We start from the raw sequence: 8842 nt of genomic DNA on the forward strand, positions 1-8842 counted from the left end.
GAAATGACTCATGATATGCCAGGGGGATTACAGATTACAGTTTAAAGTTTATTGTGAGAATAACTACTGTAACTATCAAGAGCTGAACTTCAGGATAGTTTGGACGATTCTCAATATCCCAAAGGTTCATCTATATATATAAAAATGAGTTTGATGTTCCTTTGAGGCAACAAAACTCAAGAACGAATGAACCTATCGGCATGACTCTTGCATGGTTCGATTCGTATTCATGGTGGCTGTGTTTATATGTAATAAAAGTTAGGAAAATGAACTAAAAATGTAAGAAAATTAATAAAAAATTGATTTTTCATGAGCTGGGAAGGAAATCAACACGAACGAAATGAGACCAATCTAGAGTGCTATGACGTTATGAGCTCAACAGTTGTCAAACCACCACAGCTTGGCAAGACAACGTTTGCCGGGACAGCTAGTAATAATATAAATTAGACTTCTGGTTGGTCCAGTCACCGCGATTGATTATGAAACGTTACTCAGTATGGCAGATATAACTGATGCTACGAGAGTAGACCTGAAGTTCTGAACTCAAAGTTTGTAAGTATGGCAGACCAGTAGAATAACTATAACTAGTCACAGAAGTCCAATGCCGCGACAGTTCGTGTGACTAACATCTAGTTTGCCACGCCCTTACAGCTTCAACAGCGGTACTAGAAGTGTCAAGTTAAATTTGTTTACCAAAACAAAAGGTCCTCTACAGGATGGCCACTTGAAAATAGTAAATAATTGCAATTAAAGTTATTAAAATAATTAAATGAGAAAAGTGACCACAGCGCCATTGGAGTTCTACAGTATTTTTATTGGCAGACCTGGAACACTCCCATAGTGTCTCTAAATGACATTTGAGATGTAAAGAGCTTCACGGATCTCAGCAGATTATGCTATGCTATTATTTATGGCGAAAACACATTTTTTTTTGTAGATTTGAAGGACTTCATTATAGAACAGTTTGGACGACTCTGAATGTCCCAGAGGTTTATAATCGTCTGTAATTTTCTTAAGAAAATCAGTTGAGTTTGATTTTTAACACAAGTTTCTGTTGATGTTTAATTTTGATTCACAACAAACACGTTTCTCCATCTAGAACAATACAAATCTCTATCCTAAAACGCATAGGAAACATTTCAATTTAACACTAATAAGCCACTAATAATCATCATCATCATCGTCATCATCATCATCGTCATCATCGTCATCGTCGTCGTCATCGTCGTCATCGTCGTAGTCAGGATATGGGACGCTACGAGTGGGAATTTTTTGATCTCTAATACTAGTCCGTGTAATTCCCGTAATGATGCTTTCTCCTTGGGAACTTGTTAGAGAACTATCATCTAGTTCGTGTAGTGTGTCATTGTCCCAACCATGAACAGAAGATACATCATTAAAATCTAAAATAAGAAAAAAAAAATAAACAAACATAAGCTAGGGAAACGGCAACGAAGTCTGCAAATCAAAGCAATCTTACCGGTACGACAGTTTGCGGTATCCATGGTTACGACGACTGTTTTCGGACAACAGAAACAACCCTGTAAGTATGTGATGGCTCGCGAACAGCTAGTGTCAGTGTCAGGCTTATATAGAATTTGGCACAAAAATGCAGATCCGGTTTGGGCTTATCTGTTTTTTTTTTGTTTCTGCAAAATGATAATCGTTCGATACCGAGAAATCGCACTCATGTGGGGAGCGGCTCCATACACATCAGTAGTGGCATAACGTACCTATTTTGTGGATAATCTACCATGAATTGCATCACAGGCCGATAACAGCAAAAGCATCTGCCAAGAGTTTGAGAATAGCAGACTTTGAGAATATTTACCCTAGGCTGAATCACGGCAGCTCAAAGGGGTTACTGCTGCACTGTTTTTTTTTCAACCAGTTTGATTTGACTATAGACAAAATCCAAGACCCCGGATGTACCAAAGAAAACCGTGATTTGACATTTGTGTAAATAGTTTTCAGTGAGTTACACCGATCTGACAGTAGAGGGCCAATCACAAATTATGTTCTATAAAGTACTGTAAAGTAAAAATGCATGTTTTTTTTTACAAAACAAACCCAGTGGTGGGTTGCCCCAAGTAACAGAACTAGCTGAATAACAGTTTCTAAAGCTAAAGTTCGCTTAAGAGTAGGGTATTATACTATTTGGGCAGGTGTACCTATTTTGGACACTTACCGCTATAACTAAGTCAATTTCAAACCTATTGATTTGAATTTTTGTACAGAGTTAGATACTGTACGTGCCTAACTCTGGACAAAATCTCAAATCAATCGGTTTGAAATTGACTTAGTTATAGCGACAAGTGCCCAAAATAGGTACACCTGCCCAAATGGTACAAGACCCTAGTTTGTTCCACTCTTGTACAGCTAAAATATTTGTTGGGTCGTGACAAGCTAAAGAAGTTTCAATCTCGCCCACGAAACGTCAAGATGTCCAATTTTCATAGCAACCGTCGTGCGCACAGTGGTTTTTCCTTCGAATTTTCCAAGTCATATCCAAGAGACTCCTGGTAACACTTTTTACAGCCCACGAGTATCAGCGAGCCTACTGTGGTAAATTCCTTAATGCTTGCTTCGTAAAGTCCTCGGTGATGCAACATACGTACATGAAATGCCGACTTCAAGGCTGGAATGTCCTTTCATATAATGCGCCACGCTCCCTATGACGTGTATCTATTATGATTTAATAGAGTCATCTAGCTTATACACATTGTCACTGGACGCGACCTAAACCATCACCCCTGGATTGGCTAGCATTTATCTTACAGCATCCATGCCAGCAAATTGAATAGAGGGAAACCGGTGCCAATGGCATCGTTGCACAATCGTTAAAATCAACCCAAGAACAATTTTTTTTATCGTAGTCTACATCTGAGCCATTACGTAATGTGTTTTGTAACTTGAAATAAATAAACATGTAATGAATTTTCCCTTTTTTTGACGTATTTGATGAACAATTTCTTCTTTTTTTTTTTTTTTTTTTTTTTTTTTTTTTTTTTTTTTTTTATCGTAGTCTACATCTGAGCCATTACGTAATGTGTTTTGTAACTTGAAATAAATAAACATGTAATGAATTTTCCCTTTTTTTTTGACGTATTTGATGAACAAGTTTCTCCTGGGCGCCCATTAAAAACACCACCCCCGGCGAAGACTGGCGCTCGAGCCTAGCTATTTAGCACTGTAGTTGGAGGAAATGCCAATGCAGAACCCGTAGCTTCCGGGAAGGTAAGCCCAGCTCCCTGGGTTAGTGGGTTGGTGTCAGGCCCTGCGAGCCAGCCGTAAAAAAGACTAGCACCGGAAAATCAACAAGAGAAGAATGCGAACCGATACCAATGGCGACGACCACAGCGACGAAAAGGGACTTGCGATTGGAAGCTCGGTACGTGGAACTGCAGATCTCTCAACTTCATCGGGAGCACCCGCATACTCGCCGATATACTGAAGGACCGCGGGTTCGGAATCGTAGCGCTGCAGGAGGTGTGTTGGACAGGATCTATGGTGCGAACGTTTAGAGGTAATCATACCATCTACCAGAGTTGCGGCAACACACGTGAGCTGGGAACAGCTTTTATAGTGATGGGCGACATGCAGAGGCGCGTGATCGGTTGGTGGCCGATCGACGAAAGAATGTGCAGGTTGAGGATCAAGGGCCGATTCTTCAACATCAGCATAATAAACGTGCACAGCCCTCACTCCGGAAGCACTGATGATGACAAAGACGCATTTTACGCGCAGCTCGAACGCGAGTACGACAGCTGCCCAAACCACGACGTCAAGATCATCATAGGGGATTTAAACGCTCAGGTAGGCCAGGAGGAGGAAGTCAGACCGACAATTGGAAAGTTCAGCGCCCACCAGCTGACGAACGAAAATGGCCTACGCCTCATCGATTTCGCCGCCTCCAAGAACATGGCCATTCGTAGCACCTTCTTCCAGCACAGCCTCCCGTATCGTTACACCTGGAGATCACCACAACAAACGGAATCGCAAATCGACCACGTTCTGATTGATGGACGGCACTTCTCCGACATTATCGACGTCAGGACCTATCGTGGCGCTAATATCGACTCTGATCACTACCTGGTGATGGTTAAACTGCGCCCAAAACTCTCCGTTATTAACAATGTACAGTACCGGCGGCCGCCCCGGTACAATCTAGAGCGACTGAAGCAACCGGATGTCGCCACCGCATACGCGCAGAATCTCGAGGCAGCGTTGCCGGACGAGGGTGTGCTCGATGTGGCCCCTCTAGAGGACTGCTGGAGTACAGTCAAAGCAGCCATCAACAACGCAGCCGAGAGCACTATCGGGTATGTAGAACGGAGTCGACGAAACGATTGGTTCGACGAGGAGTGCAGAGCGATTCTGGAGGAGAAGGATGCAGCGCGGGCGGTAATGCTGCAGCATGGAACCCGACAGAATGTGGAGCGATACAGACAGAAGCGGAAGCAGCAGACCCGTCTCTTCCGGGAGAAAAAGCGCTGCCTGGAAGAAGCGGAGTGCGAGGAAATGGAACTGCTGTGCCGTTCACAGGAAACACGGAAGTTCTATCAGAAGGTCAACGCATCACGCAAAGGCTACGTGCCGCAAGCCGAAATCTGCAGGGATAAGGATGGGAGCCTCCTGACGGACAAACGTGAGGTGATCGAAAGGTGGAAGCAGCACTTCGACGAGCACCTGAATGGCGAAGAGAATGTAGGCACGGAGGACCAAGGCAGCGGAGGAAATGACTATGTTGGTGCAGCAGAGGACGGGAACGAACCAACTCCCACGCTGAGGGAAGTTAAGGATGCCATCCACCAGCTCAAAAACAACAAAGCGGCTGGTAAGGACGGTATCGCAGCAGAACTCATCAAGATGGGCCCGGAAAAGTTGGCCACCTGTCTGCAACAGTTAGTAGTCAAGATCTGGGAAACCGAACAGCTACCGGAGGAGTGGAAGGAAGGGATAATCTGTCCCATCCACAAGAAAGGCGACAAGTTAATGTGTGAGAACTTTCGAGCGATCACCATTTTAAACGCCGCCTACAAAGTGCTATCCCAGATCATCTTCCGTCGTCTCTCACCTAAAGTAAATGAGTTCGTGGGAAGTTACCAAGCCGGTTTCATCGACGGCCGGTCGACAACGGACCAGATCTTCACCGTACGGCAAATCCTCCAGAAATGCCGTGAATACCAGGTCCCAACGCATCACCTGTTCATCGACTTCAAAGCGGCATACGACAGTATCGACCGCACAGAGCTATGGAAAATTATGGACGAGAACAGCTTTCCCGGGAAGCTGACTAGACTGATGGACGGTGTGCAGAACAGCGTAAGGATTTCGGGTGAACTATCCAGTTCATTTGAATCTCGACGGGGACTACGACAAGGTGATGGACTTTCCTGCCTACTATTCAACATCGCCCTGGAAGGTGTTATGCGACGAGCCGGGCTCAACAGCCGGGGTACGATCTTCACGAAATCCAGCCAATTTGTCTGTTTTGCGGATGACATGGATATTATTGCTAGAACATTTGGAACGGTGGCAGAACAGTACACCCGCCTGAAACGTGAAGCAGCAAAGGTCGGACTGGTGGTGAATGCGGCTAAGACAAAGTACATGCTGGTAGGTGGGGCTGAGCGAGACAGGACAAGCCTTGGCAGCAATGTTACGATAGACGGGGATACTTTCGAGGTGGTAGCAGAATTCGTCTACCTCGGTTCCTTGCTAACGGCTGACAATAACGTGAGCCGTGAAATACGAAGGCGCATCATCAGTGGAAGTCGTGCCTACTATGGGCTCCAGAAGAAACTGCGGTCAAAAAAGATTCACCCCCGCACCAAATGTACCATGTACATGACGTTAATAAGACCGGTGGTTCTCTACGGACACGAGACATGGACGATGCTCGAGGAGGACCAGCAAGCACTCGGAGTTTTCGAGCGACGGGTGCTAAGGACGATCTTCGGCGGCGTGCAGGAGAACGGTGTGGCGGAGAAGGATTAACCACGAGCTCGCTGCACTTTACGGCGAACCCAGCATCCAGAAGGTGGCCAAAGCCGGAAGGACACGGTGGGCAGGGCATGTTGCAAGAATGCCGGACAACAACCCTGCAAAGTTGGTGTTTGCTAACCATCCGGTTGGTACAAGAAGGCGTGGAGCGCAGAGAGCACGATGGGCGGACCAGGTGGAGCGTGATCTGGCGAGTGTTGGGCGTGACCGACGTTGGAGAGCTGCAGCTGCAAATCGAGTATTATGGCGGCAAATTGTTGATTCAGTACTATCATGAATTTGATGTTAACTAAATAAATGAAATGAAATGATGAACAAGTTGTTAATCAAAGACCACATTGAATAAAGAGGACTTGGACCACCAGAACTCTTGTGTAGATAAGAGCAATTGAACAGTTTTTCCAGAGTACTGATAAAAAAAACATAAAAAACGAGAAGCACTGTGTTGCGAACAAAATTTGCTAAGCATTCATACACTTTACTCGGGCACCGCAGGTGATCGATTTCGAGCCAACCGTCGTTGCCACGTGAGCGGGCTGCCGTTGTTGCCGTAGCAACGACCCAATCGCAATCGCAGCAAGCGTGGGCTGATTTTAAATTTTAGATAAAAAGTGAAAAAACTGTGACGCGACCTAGAAGCAGGGATGCCAGGTGTGAAGACATGTCTTCAAATTGAAGACATTTGAAGTTCTGTGAAGACATTGAAAAGTGCAGCCATACTTGCATCTTGTCACTTTAATTTGAAGAAGAGAGAGTCGATGAAGAGAACTCTCTCATGTTATTTCACCCTTATTTAAACTCAATCTAGAATTGATTATAGAAAATAAAATTTTCATCAACAAAATTCCTCTGGGAATTCAACTGGGTATTCTCTAATTTATCAAAAATCTCAAAAAACAGAGGTTGCTTCTAGAATATTTTCAAGGTTGTTTTTTTCGGAAATCCTGCCCAGAACTTAGTTTGAATTTTGAACAGAGCTTCATCCAATATTTTCCGCAGACTTGTCCGATGATTTGTCCAAGCCTTTTAAGATTTCTCCAGTAGTCCCTCGAGAAACTCTCTAGAAGTTCCATGGGAATTTCTTCAGGATTTCATCAGGAATACCTACAAAAGTTTCTCAGGAATTCTTCTAGGTGCTACTCGGATATTTCACCTGGAGTACCTCAGGAATTCTTTCAGTTTCTTGGGAAATCTTCCAGAAGTTTGCCGATTTCTTTTTCAAGAGAGCCTCGGGAATTTATTCTGGAGTTCCAAGGAAATTTCTCCGGGAGTTCCTCGGGAATTTCTTCAGAAGTTCCTCGAGAAATATTTTAAGAGTTCCTCGGGAATTCCTCAGGGAGCTCCTCTAGGACTTCCTCAGAAATTCTTCCAGAAGTTTCTCGAGAAATCCTACGAAAATTCCTCAGAAATTTCTCCAACTGTGTAACCGTTTAGTTACAATTATCCCAATATTATTTTTAATTTGTGCATTTGATAAGGAACTGTAGTGTTTTTATAGATTGTGTTTCATGTTGGGTTTGTAGGATTAGATAGATATTGTATAGTTTGTGTTAAATGTATTAGATCAACGGGCTTAAAAGGGCAGAATAAATCAACTGTGGTAATAAGGAAAAAGGATTGAAAATGGATGGGTGGTGATATTCAACAAGGAAGGAAAATGAAGGGAGGATGGAACAAACGGAAAATGAATGGATTGGCTAGATTGAATTTTGGGGAGTCGGCCATTGATCAGAAGTAAATCGGCGTTTGTGCAAGACAGTTGAGCCAAGTTCAAATTGTGCCTATAGTGCCTAAAGTGCCGTGTGCAATCCTGAAGTGAACCACAGTGCGAGGCCAATAGTTCAGCCAGGTAACAGATTGTGGATGCTATTTCGGAAGGCCGTTAGTTAAACATGCCTTGGTCCTCAGGACCTTTGTTTGGATTCTATAATCTTTAGATTGCCCCAGCCAACTGTGCACGTTCGGCCAAACCAACGATTTCGTTGATATTGGTCTAACCGTCAAGGACCTCCTCTCAGGCTCCGTAACCGCCGTAGTGAGAGAAATCTCGGACCGTGAAGTCCTAAAAGTCCAGGAGAACCCTTCTCGGCGTGGCCAATACGGTCTCGTCCGTGGCCCGTCGATTGCGTCAACGAAGGGAACGCCGTAGACCCCCAGGCTACCTCCGTAGCCATCCGCCATTGCCTTTGACCCAATCAAGAGGCGCCGCCGCCATTCAGGTGCGCGAAGACCAAGCCACCAAGTCGCCATCTTCCGACTCACCACCGCCGAAGCAAACCTCACCTGCAGCAGCGAGCGCTCGCCAACGTCCAGCAACGCCCCGGTACGTACCAGAACAACTATCCTTACCACAAACTAGCCCATATTAGTAGCAATAGCCCAATAAAGTTCAAACACCCAACCTCAATATTAAATTCAATAAATCCCACATAGACTTTGTAAAACACTCTTTCAATCCACCAATCATTAAGAATTCCACAGTTTCAGCACCCGTTGTTCCGCGTAGTCCCTCCGAATTACCCAGTAGCATGCCGACCCTGTAGACCCAGCTCTAGGGGTCTCATGCTGCTGAGCTAGTTATCCGGGAGTCTTGGCTTAGCCACTGGGTCGATTGAGCAATTTGTAAGTCTCAGTGAGTCTCAACTGTTTCTCGGGAATCCTTCCAGGAGTTCCCAGAAAATTCCTTGATGTATTCCTCGGGAATTTCTCCTGCAGTTTTTTGAGATTCCTCCAGGAGTTACTCGGGAATTCTTCCAGAGTTCATTGGAAATTTCTCCACGAGTTCTTCGGGAATTCCTCCAAGGAGCTCCTCGTGAATTCTTTTAGAGATCCTTGG

At 44.8% G+C, this 8842-nt stretch overlaps 2 long non-coding RNA genes across 2 annotated transcripts; one reads left to right on the forward strand and one right to left on the reverse strand.

Annotated features, from left to right (window-relative positions):
• Positions 1 to 793: 793 nt before the first annotated feature.
• Positions 794 to 1681, reverse strand: LOC134287983 (uncharacterized). Its single transcript, XR_009997668.1, has 2 exons — positions 1481 to 1681; positions 794 to 1403 (listed from the first exon to the last, which is right to left on the reverse strand). It is a non-coding gene; the product is annotated as an uncharacterized LOC134287983 (long non-coding RNA).
• A 5752-nt stretch (positions 1682 to 7433) lies between these two features.
• On the forward strand, positions 7434 to 8322 carry LOC134287984 (uncharacterized). The gene is made up of 2 exons (XR_009997669.1): positions 7434 to 7855; positions 7944 to 8322. It is a non-coding gene; the product is annotated as an uncharacterized LOC134287984 (long non-coding RNA).
• Positions 8323 to 8842: the final 520 nt, after the last annotated feature.

This window comes from Aedes albopictus, chromosome 1 (genome assembly GCF_035046485.1).
Source record: "Aedes albopictus strain Foshan chromosome 1, AalbF5, whole genome shotgun sequence".
NCBI classification, from domain to species: domain Eukaryota; kingdom Metazoa; phylum Arthropoda; class Insecta; order Diptera; family Culicidae; genus Aedes; species Aedes albopictus.